This window comes from Epinephelus fuscoguttatus, linkage group LG8 (genome assembly GCF_011397635.1).
Source record: "Epinephelus fuscoguttatus linkage group LG8, E.fuscoguttatus.final_Chr_v1".
NCBI lineage: Eukaryota > Metazoa > Chordata > Actinopteri > Perciformes > Serranidae > Epinephelus > Epinephelus fuscoguttatus.
This window is the reverse complement of record NC_064759.1, coordinates 19,896,382-19,910,409: the sequence shown is the minus strand read 5'-3', so window position 1 is coordinate 19,910,409 and position 14,028 is coordinate 19,896,382. Positions and strand designations below refer to the sequence as shown.

The 14,028-nt window shown below is 42.1% G+C and overlaps 1 protein-coding gene across 1 annotated transcript in view; it reads left to right on the top strand.

The window, feature by feature from the left end:
- The first annotated feature begins 6,515 nt into the window (after window positions 1–6,515).
- fhl3a (four and a half LIM domains 3a) overlaps window positions 6,516–14,028 on the top strand; it is a 34,217-nt gene continuing 26,704 nt past the window's right edge. The window contains exon 1 of the mRNA XM_049584268.1: window positions 6,516–6,765. The gene's annotated coding sequence lies outside the window, so the exon portion shown is untranslated. The remainder of the gene's footprint in view (window positions 6,766–14,028) is intronic.

Genomic DNA, 14,028 nt, shown 5'->3' with positions numbered 1-14,028 from the left:
TTGTGTTTATTTGTGCATATTCTGTTAACACTTTATCTGGATCTCCAGTGCTTCCTGTATCACTGCCTCTGTCACAAACCCTGGACTAAAAGGGGACAAGTAACATTTTCTTGACTTATGTATCAACTACTTTTGTTTGTGTTTTGTTTTTCAGAGTACCATATGGCTCAAACAAAAGAAAAATGATTCAACTCTTGGTTTAACATTCACCAGAACAAAAGACCATCCACCAAAATACTACCTATCCAAGGTAAGCATTATATTAAACCACTCATCCCGCAAATGAACAAAAAACCTGAGTTTTATCTTACTATATAATGACAAAAACTCTGTCTGTGTGTCTGTTCCACGTTTTTCTCCTCACTGACTCGGTCAATTGATGTGAAATTTGGCACAGTGGTAGAGGGTCATGGGAGGATGTGAATGAAGCAATATTACATCAATTGGCCAAAGGGGGGCGCTATAGCAACCGACTGAAATTGCAAACTTTGAATGGGCATATCTCATGCCCCGTATGTTGTAGAGACATGAAACTTTGCACAGAGATGCCTCTCCTCACGAGGAACAAATTTGCCTCAAGAACCCATAACTTCCGGTTATATAGATTTTCCGCAATTTTGAATTTTTTGAAAAACACTTAAAAGCGATCTCTTTCTAGGAAGTTTGACCGATCTGCATGAAACTCGGTGAACATAATCTAGGGACCAATATCTAAAGTTCCCTCTTGGCAAAAGTTGGAAAACTTACTAAAACTGAGCTTCTATAAGGCAATGAATATTACGGAGGGCGTGGCTCATCACATAAAGGTGTATAACATCCCAAGGGTTTCACCGATCACCACGCAACTTTGTAGGCATATGACCACACATAATCTGAGGGGACCCCTCCATTATTGACCCCATCAAACAAAATGGGGGCGCTAGAGAGCTAATTTCTTATCTAGGCCTAACCGCCATATCGACTTTTACTAAACTTTGTAGATTTGTAGAACAGGATGCCTCAAGGTGACTGGAGAAATTTAACTCTAATTGGCAACTGGGTGGCGCTATAACAACAGAAAAATGCTTAAAAATGGCTAAAATGCGATCAATCACTGTGGCTCCCCCTGTGGCCGAATGCTGTTTTTTCCCCCTAATTTTTGGTATGACTAAGTCATGGTATGGTTAGTCTCGCTCACCAGAACTTTCTCAAGAATAGAAAGGTCTGGCTGGACCGACTCTCACTTTAAGATTGGAGAAAAAAAACGCCCCAGCTGCTTGTATTTCTTTCAACCAATCACAATCGTTCTGGGCGGTGCCACAGCAATGGTGCACTTGCAAAAATATTGCTGGGGAGAAACAGGTTTTGGTGTAACATGCCCACAAAAATATCGCCTACAGGACACGAACCAAGGCAGAAAAATGGCTACATCCCCGCAAGATCAAATACCGCAAAAGTTAGTAAAGGAAGTGTTGAAAACAGTTGAAAACTGCTAACCGGAGGTGGTAGGGCGGGACTTCAGCGGGTAGTTTGTTCCACCCAATGAGAGGCTGATCTATGCAGCGTACTTCCGCCCATGCAGACTATGGTATGGTATGCTGTACATAATCACGGAAATTGTCAGTGTGTCATTCTGTCAGTCAGTCATTCTGTCTGTCCCACGTTTTTCTACTCACTGACGTGGTCAATCTATGTGAAACTGCACATAGGCATTGAGGATTGGCATAGGTAGAAGGTGACAAAGCTACCAATGGGTATGGACTGGTCTTCATACATCTACAAAGACAGGCAGTAATGTTAGTTATATTATCTGATGTAATATTTACTGGTTGAGGTGTCAAACCAACTGGATTACATCCTTCACTTCTGTTGGAGCAGGGGTGTCAAACATGCAGCCCGGGGGCCAGAACCTGCCCACCAAAGGGTCCACTCTCTGGCTCACTCGATGACTTTGCACACCTAGTAGTGATGCACTTGTGAAGGCTAAGAGTTGCCATGGTGTTCCCAGGACAGATGAGATATGTAATCCCTCCAGCGTGTTCTGGGTCTGCCCTGGGGCCAGTGAGACGTGCCCAGAACACCTCTAACGTGCATCTAATTTAAAAGTGTTATGTCCTTTACTTTCAGCTGCTCAAGTTCTACCCTCAATCTCTGCTGGGAAAGTTTCTTGGTTGATTGTGTACACTGCTGTGAGCTCCATCATCTGTCCTGCAGGGTGCTGTTTTTCTCTTGAAGGAGCTTATTTGTCTCCATTTGTTTCTTGCTGTTCTTTGAGCTTGGTGAGCTCAGTTCAGAGGCCCTGACTGACCTCCTCCTCAGTCTGGAGCTTAATGAGCAGCTCCTGGTTGGTTGAGGCCTGTTGTTCTTTCAGGTCCTCTAACTCTTTGAAAAACCACTTCTCATTCTCAGAGGTGTTTTTCTGCTCATCAATCTGTGTAATCAGTGTCCTTCACAGCCATCAGCTGCTTTATGGCCTCCAGATCCTCTGACACCTTTTCAGCTCAGGACTGAATCTCTTTGTCCAGCTGTTTCTGAAGGCTGTCGCTCTTTTCTTTTTCAGCCTTGAGCTCAGCTTCATAGCTTAGGTTTATCTGCTGTGAAGCTTTCAGATATTCAATTTCTTGCTAAAGAGCTTCATTTTTGTCTTTTTCAGCCGGATGCTCTGCTGAGAACTTCTCTTGGCTGATCATGTGGGCCACTTTGAGGTCTTCGAATTCTTTTTGAAGCACTTTCTTCTGCTTTGTTTTGATGGTGTTTTGAACCTCAGTGGCAAGACTCATGGTGTTCATGGTCTCTGGGTAGCTGAGCCTCTTCAGCCTCTCCAGTTCATTGCTGGTGTCCTTTTCTTTGTCTATGGGCATTTTTTTGAGGCTCTTCTGATGGGCCAGCTGTTGTTTAGTGTCTTCCAGTTCTTTGCCAAGCTGCAGCCTCATAGTATACTCCCAGCAGTATTTGGCACACTCTTGTGCCAAGAAGTAACTCAGCTGCCTCACTTGGTCCTGTGGGGTAGGGCCCCAGGGCCTCCTGTTGTTTCTCGCCTGCTCCCTTTTTAGATTGTAGTTTAGCAAAATTTCTTGGATAGATGCAGCCTGTCACTGATGAACAGTTCTCTGTGTCTCTCTGGTTTGACTCTGCTAAAAAAAAATGTGTTCTCTCTCTACCATCCTGACACACAATGGCAGGACAGTGTCATCACACAAGCATTATTTTTAAATAATAATAATAATTTCTGAAGAAATGAATACTTTTACTTCTGGCACTTTGTTTTGATGCTTTTACTTTTGTACTTCACTCAAAGGAATACTTAACCCACAAAACAATCATGTTAATGTTAATTGAATCCATAAAATAAACGTTGCTATTATCACATGCCTCCATGGAAGATGACATACATATTGATTGACTGGGGAGTGTGTTTAACAACAGCAAAACTATACCAAAACATCCATTAACAATCTCTAACACAACTCGTGCAGTATAATCCAAGTCTCATTTACTCCTTGTATGCTCAGTGCTTCCTAAACAAATTGCATATTTGCTAAAAAACAACAACAAAACAAAGGAGTCTAGCTTTGAAGAATGTATAGATAAGTTTCACTTTCTGTTCAGTTGTAAATAGTAGTTATTTTTAAAAATGGCAGTTCAATAGTCACTTTTTATTTATGGCCCTTAAGCTTCTAAATGCTCCATATGTTTACCAGCTGGTTGTTAACTGTTCTGTGTTTGGTGTTCGGCAAATAGTGAACAGTGGATTTATCAGAGCTTTTCGCAGATGCTGCTGGAAATGAGGTTGACAAAAGCAATAAGACTGGAAAAAAGCTGTAAAGTCAGGAAACCAAAACAATGACTTATAAGACAATGAAGTGCCCTGTAAAGATAAGGGGAACTACAGAGTTGGGTGATAATTCTCTGTGGGTTTGTCACCATGAGCTACCCCTTTATCATAACACCCAGTCATTGTTAATATAAAAATATTGCTTCAGCTTTAACTGATCTTTAATAAACAGAGATTCAAGTAGGTTCAATGTAGGACTGAACCAAAAATTCTGATGTAAAAGCAGGAGAACAATACCATCCGTCATACAGGGTGGTGCTTCTGCCAACAACACTGTTGGCACATACTGATTAACAGTAATGACTCAATGATAAGATCTGAGACTCCCTCCGTGTATGACCAAACGGCAGCCGGCTGCAATGAGGATAAACGTCATTCCCACCTGCTGAGTCATGACAAAAATGATACATCAAGACTGGAGAAAGGACCAACACTGTAAAATAGGGTAGTGAAACAGCTGGGTTGGTCTTTAACCCTGTTTGGTAATGTAAGGGCGAACAAAGACGAGTCAATAAAGGTCACTAAAAAGCAGTGTACACACAGAATAAAGAGAGATACAAGTGATATGGGAGTTTCATTTTATACCAATTTCACCAATTTAATGCTTGAATATTTACAAATATTTAATGATTTCCCCTAGAATAAGTATCTTGCCTAAAATAGCATTCAGAATAAAGAACAAACTCTCTATTAGAAGACAGAAGTCACTGTAAATAAAACTAATTTTAAAAATAGGGAGTGACAACAACTTGCAAAAGAAAAACTGACCTATTCTCCACAAATTATTTAACCCTGAAATGAAAGGTCGAGTTTGTAGGATTTAAGCGGGATTTATTCTCATGCGTCAGCTCTATGCAGGTCCTACGCCATAGCTTACACACTTGGTCTACGCGGCTGTGAGCATTTATACTTGTGCGGTGGTGTGTTTGTGTCACTCTGCAGTTACACCTCCAAAACACTAGTTGGCGGTGGGGTTTCTGTGAAGTGCTGTAAAGTTTAGTTGATTCAAAACACACATTAAACATGGCTTAATAGAGACAATTTCAAACACAAGTACACAAATCAGCTTCACAATAACTCATTCACAGACAAAGCACTTGTCTTTTGCTGGACACATTTTAAAAACAAATACAACATGCTAATGTTTTAAGCACAAGCCTATGGCATTTTACATTGTATAAATTAGCCTAGCGGCTGTCAGACTTTTCCTCAACAACAGCACGTTTAGCTAAGGTAGCATCATGTCATGAGGCTCACTGACAAAACAACTGTCTTATAATAAACACGTTTTCCAAACAAATGCTAATGTTATTAGCAAAAGCCTGACATTTTTTATAAATTAGCCTAGTGACGCTTGCAGATTTCCTTTATTCCTATAAAGCCAGGATAAATCACACAGAAGACTCAAAATGCTATTTTGCGGAGGCTTTATTGTCTTCACAATTCATTGTTTCTTATTCTGTGAAATAAAAGCAAATAAAAGCTTTGTTTCCACTGAGGGAAATGGTTTCAGCTTACAGAAATAGACAGGAGGTCTGCATCGCCGCAACATGTAGTCACATCTTTGGGGAGGTGCACATCAGGCCATGGCGAAGGTTACAGTCTATGCTCTATGTTGATGGAGAGCATTTGCTGTAGGTACGGCGTCAATTTGAGGCAAAATATAAATCCCGCCATAGTGGCCTCTAGCGATGATGTTGCAGAACTGAAACTTCTCCCAAGTGCCAAGAGTGTAGGTGACGATGACCGACTTGAAAATGTTGATATAAAGCGGTTCATTCTAAGCTAACAAAAACACGATTTTCAGGTGATTATGAACTAGTGGTAACATTATTATGAGTATTATCTAACATTTTTGCCATTATATCTCCCTAAAGCCAACACACTTGACCTTAACTGGTGCTGACCCTCAATTTAATCTGATTTCTGATCTTACTTTACCTAACCCCTGACCCCAAATCTACCCTACACCTACACAACCTATTTCTAATTTTAAATCCAATCCCTTAAGGTTGTTTTTTTTTGACAATTTACTTACCCATCAGCCTCAATCGTGGGACAGTTAAAAGATGTTGTTCGGAGGGTCTAAGAGGTCAAGAGTTGGAGTAGTGGCAGAGAAGTTCAGCAATATACTGGGGTGCCAGCCCATGTATGACTTCATGGACCAATCACCCATCATCACTGACTGACAGGTTAAACTACAGGACATAACAACTGTTAAAACAAACAAACAAACAAACAAACAAAACATTAGGATGACATAAAAAGAGGACATTTTATTTTTGAAATTGCTTTGTTTGGATATTCTTGCAATTTAACAAATTCTGGTGTTTATATAATTAAAAATGTCAAATTTGTTGTTGTAGGTGATTGACTTACTGATTGGCTGATGATTAACACAATTAATTGAAATAAAGCTTAAAAGAACCAAGTGGTCAACACTGCCTTATTCAGAAACCTTACAAAAACTAGTTTTGGCCTGTTCCAGCCAATACTCACCAATTAAACCTAATTTTATTAGAGCAGACAGAAAATAAACGGCAGCACAGTGACGGAGGGCCTTTCCGGGAGCTCCCATCACACCCTCCGCTGCCTGGACTCCTCTCTGGGCTCGTTTGAAGTCGCAGGAGAGGAGGAGAGGAGGAGGGAAGGAGGGGAGGGAGGAATGGTTTTTAGGGGGGCGGGATCTTGTGACTCACCAGCAACTTCCTCAGTAGTAGAACAAATGTAGCCGGCAAGCTGCATCACTCTTCGCCACAGAGATTTGACTACTGTCAGAAGACACACAAAAAGTTTTACAGCTGACGAGCGACGCTGCTGAGCCGCCGGAGTTTAGCGACCTGCAAACTGATCCCAGTCCAGATCTGAGCGAGACTTTGGAGACCGTGAGGGAGGCGGGTTACCACTGTCAGGGAGCAGAAGGTGCCTCCAGACTTCAGACACTACTCCTGGTAGGACTTCACTTTTTATTCATACCTTGTTACACTACTTTTGACGTTTCTCTGACCTGGCTTCACGAAACTATTTATTTCACGTTTGGCATTTTCGGAAATTACTTCTAAAAGTGTTTTATTTGATGGGAATTAGTTTATCCCAAGTGTCATTGAAAGCATCATGATGACTGGCTGAGGCTTTTCAATGAAAATTAATGACACAAAGCATCACTGAAGTTTGTAGACTTCAAACGCTGTGATAACAAAACTATAACTATTTAAATTTATAATTAATGTAAATAACTTTCTCTCTTTCATAAAATAATTTAAAGTCTTTTTCTCATTATCATTAGTAGTGGTAGTTGCACAGTAATTATCATCTATTAACATTTAATGTAAAACCTTAAGGTCATATTTTCTCTTTACTTTTCACGCTGAGAGTTTTTGCTGTTAAGTAAAAATCAGTGAGTGCAGAGATTAAAGCAGGCGTGGGCTTGACATCATGACAAGCCTTAATACTTCACACCTTAGTCAAACACGCTGCCCGGGGAGAAGCCTGCAAAGTAAAACCCTGACAAACGAGGAACCACTTCCTGTGACAAGTGAGGAGGTCTGGACATTTTCTGTCTGCCAGTGTGTTTTTCTGCATTCCTTGTTTATGCCTTCGTCTCTTTTTTCCCTGCCACTCTAATCACAGTCCCACACGTGCACTCATGTCTGTGTGTAATATAACGCACACACACACAGATAAGGCAAAAAGAGAAATAAACTACATCCAGTCAGTGGGAGAAGAGACTGTATCGGACTGTGTGACCCAATGAACTGTGTGGAGGAAGGATTAAGAGCAACTGTTGTGTCACGGAAGCTCCCAGCTGAGCGGTGTGTGTGTGTGTATCTGCATGTGTGTGTGAAGGCCTCAGAGAGCAAAGTCCCTCAGGCTAAACTTGTCTTTTTTTTTCCAGCAGCAGGAAGTGGGATATGGCAGTGTGCATCTGGGAAGGGTGTGTCTGTGCTCCAGCTTCTAGTTTTGTTTTGGGCGTACATCATCACATCACAGCGGATAGTAGTAGTGTCATCCCTGTGACGATTGTTTGGTGCTCCACCTGTTGCGTCATATGGGCGCAGTGGGCACGGCGGTGGGAAAGGAAAGTGTCGGGGCTTGCCAGACGAGAGAATTTGATCAAGATCTTACACGTTTACGAGGGAATGCATCACCTATTCTTCAGTGCTACTGAGGGAGAATCAAGATGAAGGTGTTGCTTATCAGCTTTGTCTACAGTTCAGTAGAAGACTCATATTTGATCTTGGTTCCAGTTGGAAGAACATTTGATGTGATGATACCTGACTTGGCACTCACACTTGTTAGATACAGGAATTATTTCACTTTTTAAGATTTCATTAGGGTTCAAAGTCCAATCTTAAGCATGCATGATAACCATATGCCACTTGTGCTTACAATATGTTAACATTCAAGGTCTGGGATACTCAAGAAACCTCTTAATGCTAGAATTTAATCATATTATCACTCATTTGGAGTTCTAGCCACCTGACAAAATGGACGTCCAAATCCTTTAAGCTTTGTTTTGGTCTCTACCATCTCCTGACAGGAATATCTGGCTCAAAAGGCTAGCACACATGCCACATCTTTAACTGCCTCCAAACACGAAGTTGGGCGCCAGCTTTCAAGAGCATGGACGCAGGCTGTGTCTGAAGTTGCTAAGTAACCATAGCATTGTTTTTTGAGTATAGGAAGGCCCAAAATGTCTGTGGTACAGATGTAAAGCTCTGGGTAGCCCTGTACTTAAATAATCTACTTCCTGTCCACGTGTATCATAGACTGATATTTACAGAAGAAAGGGAAGATATCTACCAGCTGTGATTGGTTGTTCTGTGTCACATGACACGCAGTGTGCATTTCTGGAACGTTGTGCCCTGAAAAACAGGTGCTTGGGAACGCTTGCATGCCGTGACAGTGTAGCTCTCACTACACCAAAAGCAAAAGATTTTAGAGTGCAAAAAACCGTGCCATGTGTACGGGCCCTTCAGTTTCTAAATGTAGTTCTTTTACTGAAACCAGTTCCATCCTGCTGCGGGAAATGATGTTAACGAGAGCAGTGAGACTGAAAAAAAAAAACCAATAATAATAATAATGAGACATTTTTCAGCCATTACTAAAATTATGGCTTGAATAATGCAGATCTCTCTTCTGTCTGTCACTACAGAAATTACACCTTGGAGGAATTCGGTCTCTCAGGCATCACACTGTGCTTTCACCACTGACAGGTTATTTTTACACAAACTGTTTGTCACAGTAAGAAGCAGAAATAATCCCCAAGCAGCCAAAAGCCAGTCATTCTGTCCCATTTAGCATCTGGGAAGCTTGCCTTGACAGAGCCCACGGGCTGTATAATGTATTTGTTTGCTTTCTTCCTCTTCCTCTCTCCCTCTCCATTTCATTGACCATGGTCACATTCTTCGGAGGTCTCAGTGTTTTCCAAAGGTTAGCCCTGCGTGGTGGTTGGACGCCGGCCAGCTCTAAACTGCAGTGGGACTGCAGCTAAATGACTCGGACTGGTTGTGGCTGGTTTTATGGGTTGGCATCGTTTGAAACCAGGCCAACGATAATGATGGAGAATGGGCGGTCAAGTGGTTGCAGGTGGTTAGGGAGCAGAATTTAGATTTGTGTTGAGGCAGTTCTCTCTTGACGTTCTGCAGCTGTTTGTCTCTCCATGGTGTTTCAGAGGACACTCTGGACACAGTTTGTATTGTTTTAATGACTTTGTGTCACATTTGGTGTCGGGCTACGTTTTAATCATCAGGTTTTCATGCTGGGTTCCAAACTGCTGGACGATTTTTACTTCAGACTCTCACGCTTCTTCTGCTTGTTTCACACTCATCTGGTCAAGGCATGTTTGTCTCTCTAATCATTAACTGTTTGTTCTGATGTCTTGACATTCTAATTTGTGCTCAAGTTTAGACAATCTGTGAATTCCAGCACAGTTATTAGGGTGCATACCTTGTTCTCAACCTCTTATTTTATGTGGTTCCAACCAGAATTAAAAATGTAGCCCAACCCGGCTTTTAGCTAATCAGACTGATTAAAAAACATCACATCTGTGCTACATGTGAAACCAAATAAAGGGAAATTAGAAATCTTTCTACTTTGGTGCTAACAGAACCTGTCAGGCACACATCTCTGGCTCACATTTCTGTGAACTGTATCGGTGAGAATGTGGGAAAAACCAAAGTTTCAGATGTATATTTTCCTCATAATTCAGATGTTCTTTTGAGTCAGCTGTGTCTCTGTGTCTTTCCCCCTGGTAGTCAGGGCCCTCTTCAATAGGCTGTGGGGGCGCGTGGCTGGCAGCAGGAGTGTGTCTGAATTCCCTGAAAGGGAGGAAGTGACCTCAGGTTTCCTGTGTGGGGATGGCCAGGTGCTGTGGTGTTATTGTGAGGGGCACAAGACTTCCTCCATGGATGCTTTGTTGGTAAACGTCTGAAACTTGATCCTTTGAGCCAGGGCCCCCGTGGGAGGTAATGTGCCCCCGTCACAATCCAGTCATCTTGCCTTCCCTCTCTACTTCCCTCTCTTCTTTCTCACTCTCTACAATCTCTCTGTCACAGCATTCACACCATGTGAGATTTTATGTAAAGAGAACATAAACTTTATATACGCAGCCATGGAGTGTAAAAGGTAACTGACTCTGTGCTAATGGGGTAATTACATTCCTTTAGAGATACAATTACAGGTCTATACCCAGCACTTACCTGCTACTCTCAAAGGAAGTGCTGTTTTCAAAGGAAATACCAAATTGTAAGCACAGAATTGCAGATACCTCACAACTACACGCTTACAAGTTTAATACAAACTAATTATATGTTATTAAAGAGTGGGCTTTACGTTGGCTCGCTCCACCTTTCACTTCATTTCGCCTCATCTGTCTGTTAAATTTATTACACATTGGATTAATGTAACTCCCGTTTACCTTATCAGCGTTTCCTTTGCAGTCTCACATGAAACAGATGTTGTTTGGGTGCAGGAATCTTGTCGATTCACTGCTGCATCATCACATTCAGTCATGTTATGAACTTGTGCTGAGGAGAGGTGTGAGTCAGGCATGACTGTTTTCTCCAGCACCCTCGCCTTAAGGGAGGAGGGTAGGGTCATGCTCCAACAGAAGTGTATGGCATGTACTAATTCCCAGGACTTGATGAAAGGAATGCTATGATGCAAAAAGTGTGAGGGTTACCAACTCCTCCATCATGTACCTAACCTGCCTCAGTTTGTTCCTGGGACAAACCTTATTTCCGTCTTCGCCTCTGCTGTGGGCTGACAGATTCATTGCCAAAAAAGGGTGCAGATCTGTCTTGAATTGCTCAATGTTACTGTTGCCCAATGAATTGGCACCAATAAAAGCTGTTATCCTGGTAACACAGTACCTTTCTACACAGTGAATCAACGTCACAAAGGTCCATAAATAAGCACGACAGCTAGATACATTTGGTCAGCAAACTGGCATCCAAAACCAACTAAGCAAGTCCTATAAAGCAGCAGAGAGAAGGGAGGACTGAGAGGGGAAGCACACATTTGATGTCTACAGACAAATTGCAGTGGTTTTATACAACTGGTAATGTGATGGGTATTATGAATTCATATAACTAATGGTTATGTAGGGCTGTGGCTAATGGCTAAATCATAGGATAACCTATGGTTAATGGAGGCACTTGAGAAGAAGAATGTTGGGGCGAGGAGAGTTTCTCCAGTACGTGAGGTAATAAGATGTTATTTCACCGTGATAGATCTCCGCAGAGACAGATGACAAAGTGAAGAGCCAAGGCTTACACTTCATCTTGTAACACCACATCTTTATATCTTGGATAAGAGAGTGATCCTCCTCTGGATAATATTGGTGTTGAGGGAATCACTGGTCCACTGACCTACAATTATCATGGCTTCTGTCAGAAGTGGATCACTCTTAAATTGATGTTTGCATGATTTACTAATTTAGACTCTGTACCTAATCTTTGACGCCGACTAACACTCCTACCCATCGTGGTATCTAGGCCTGTTACGATAATTATGTTACCAAATTAACATAAGATATATGGACATGACCTCAATCATTTTGTTGACCTTGATATTGCCCGTTGAGTTTAGATGTGTGTTTGTTTTACATAAGAATGTCACTAACATTTTAGCCAACAGCAAGTCTCCTTTTTTTTCTCCACCCCGCTTACTTACAGGATTTCTAAGAGACAGCAGCATGGCGGTGCAGTGGTATTGCCTCTCAGCAAGAGGCTGGGGCCCTTCCGTGTACAGTTTTCATGTTCCCCCTCATGTCAGCGTGGGTTTTCTCCAGGTTCTCCAGCTTCCTCCCACAGTCCAAATACATGCAGGTTAATTGGTGACTCTAAATTGTTCGTGAATGGTTGTCTGTCTCTATGTGTCAGCCCTGTGATAGTCTGGCGACCTGTCCAGGGTGTACCCTGCCTCTCACCCAATATCAGCTGTGATAGGCTCCAGTCCCACAGTAACTCTGTACCAGGATAAGCGGTTATGGAAGATAAATGAATGAATGAAACTCCAAAGACGACACAGCGTAGCTTACTGGTAGCCTGCAGCTGCACTTTTGGAGTGGAAGAGGAACAGTTCTGATAGTCGCTAGCTCGCCAACCCCTGGCAACAATCCAAAACGTTTATTGCCTTTAATTTTACAATCCAACAACTTCATCTTCCACTCCATAAATCCACCAGCAAGCCACCCAGCTCCCAGGCCGTCCATCCATGCGGTACCTGCATTGTTCCCAGAGCTTTGTTAAGCTTTTCTGTAAGTCACAAAAGGCATCACTTGTTTTTGTTGGCCAAATTGGGGTAAATTTGGGCTCCCCCTCTAAAGGTACACGAATATCATACAGTATATACTTTTTTATATATTTATAGGTGTTAATAGGTGTTTAGCACTCTTTGAAAGGGTGTTCTTGCATTGCTATGCTATTATATTATTATATCAGTCGCATAAAATTGTCTCAAAATGACAGTGATATCATGTATTGCAATTATTACTGTGACAGTATATCATCTAGCAACAGTAGTTATTGTGAAAGGCCTAGTGGGATATTGAAATTGGAATGTGTAATACAGATCAGCTATAGTATGAGTAAGTCTGCAATAATTTAACAGCAACCATCCGCCTACATGGAGCTGTCAGAGTGGTTTTATTTCTATGGGAGCAGCAATGTCGTCATCCTTCCCATTGGATGTTCTTGTACACTGGCTTAATTGGGCAATAATTTGAGACCATGTGGCATACAGTCCTTAACCACGCAGTGATACACAGCAGGCCTTAAACAAGGCAACAATGCCTGAGGCTCAAAATGTCACCTTTCAAAACACTGTAAATCGCTGAGAGACTGGGCTGTTAACAGAGTGTTTCTTCACAACAACATGTTAGCAGGACTCTGTTCTCATAACAGATGTCTCAGAGAGGTAATTAAGCCCTGGCACTGCATACGTGCTTTGTTTGTTCCACTGTGCCACCGCTGTATCCCCACGTTCACCCCCTGCTGCTGTGGTAGTTGTGTCTTTATATGGTTAGTAACTTCAGTTTGCCACAATGCCAACTGCATTAGTGTTGATTGCTTCCCAGACACTTAATAGGGTAGGCTCCCACATCTGCAAAGAATGAGCCCAGACTGTGACATCATGGCAGAGGAAGTGCAGTCATGAGAGTGTGGGTGTTTGGCAAAGTGTTGGTGTTTAGCATGTGCACATTTTTATTCAAATGTGCACTAATGTTCTCTGTGTTGCACAACTGCCTTCCAGGGATAAACCAGAAGGACCAGACTTGTTGGCCTGCTGAAAAGCAGTTACTTGTTCTGATTAGATGTGTATTATCTTGTCTCTGATAAATACAAGACTGTTTATTTGGAGTGCAGCTGTGAGCGAGAGCATTCCCCTCGCTGAAAGTAAACACTGTTAAAATGCCTGCTCTGCATGATGAAACTAGTGAGCGATCAAGAATGTGACTCCCTATCCAAAATGTCTTACACCATCCCTCTCTCACTGTCGTTCTTTCCCACTATGTCTTGTGCTCACTAGTATTTACAGGCAGAGGGACATGCACACACACACGCACACACACACATTGTCTCACCCTCTCATTTTCGTCTCTATGGCTCTGTTGGAGAGACAATAGTCTCTACAGAGGAGACAGGCTTAGACAAGCCAGACGTGCTGCGTACACTGTGGTGTGGATTTATGTCAGTCACTAGTCTGTAAAT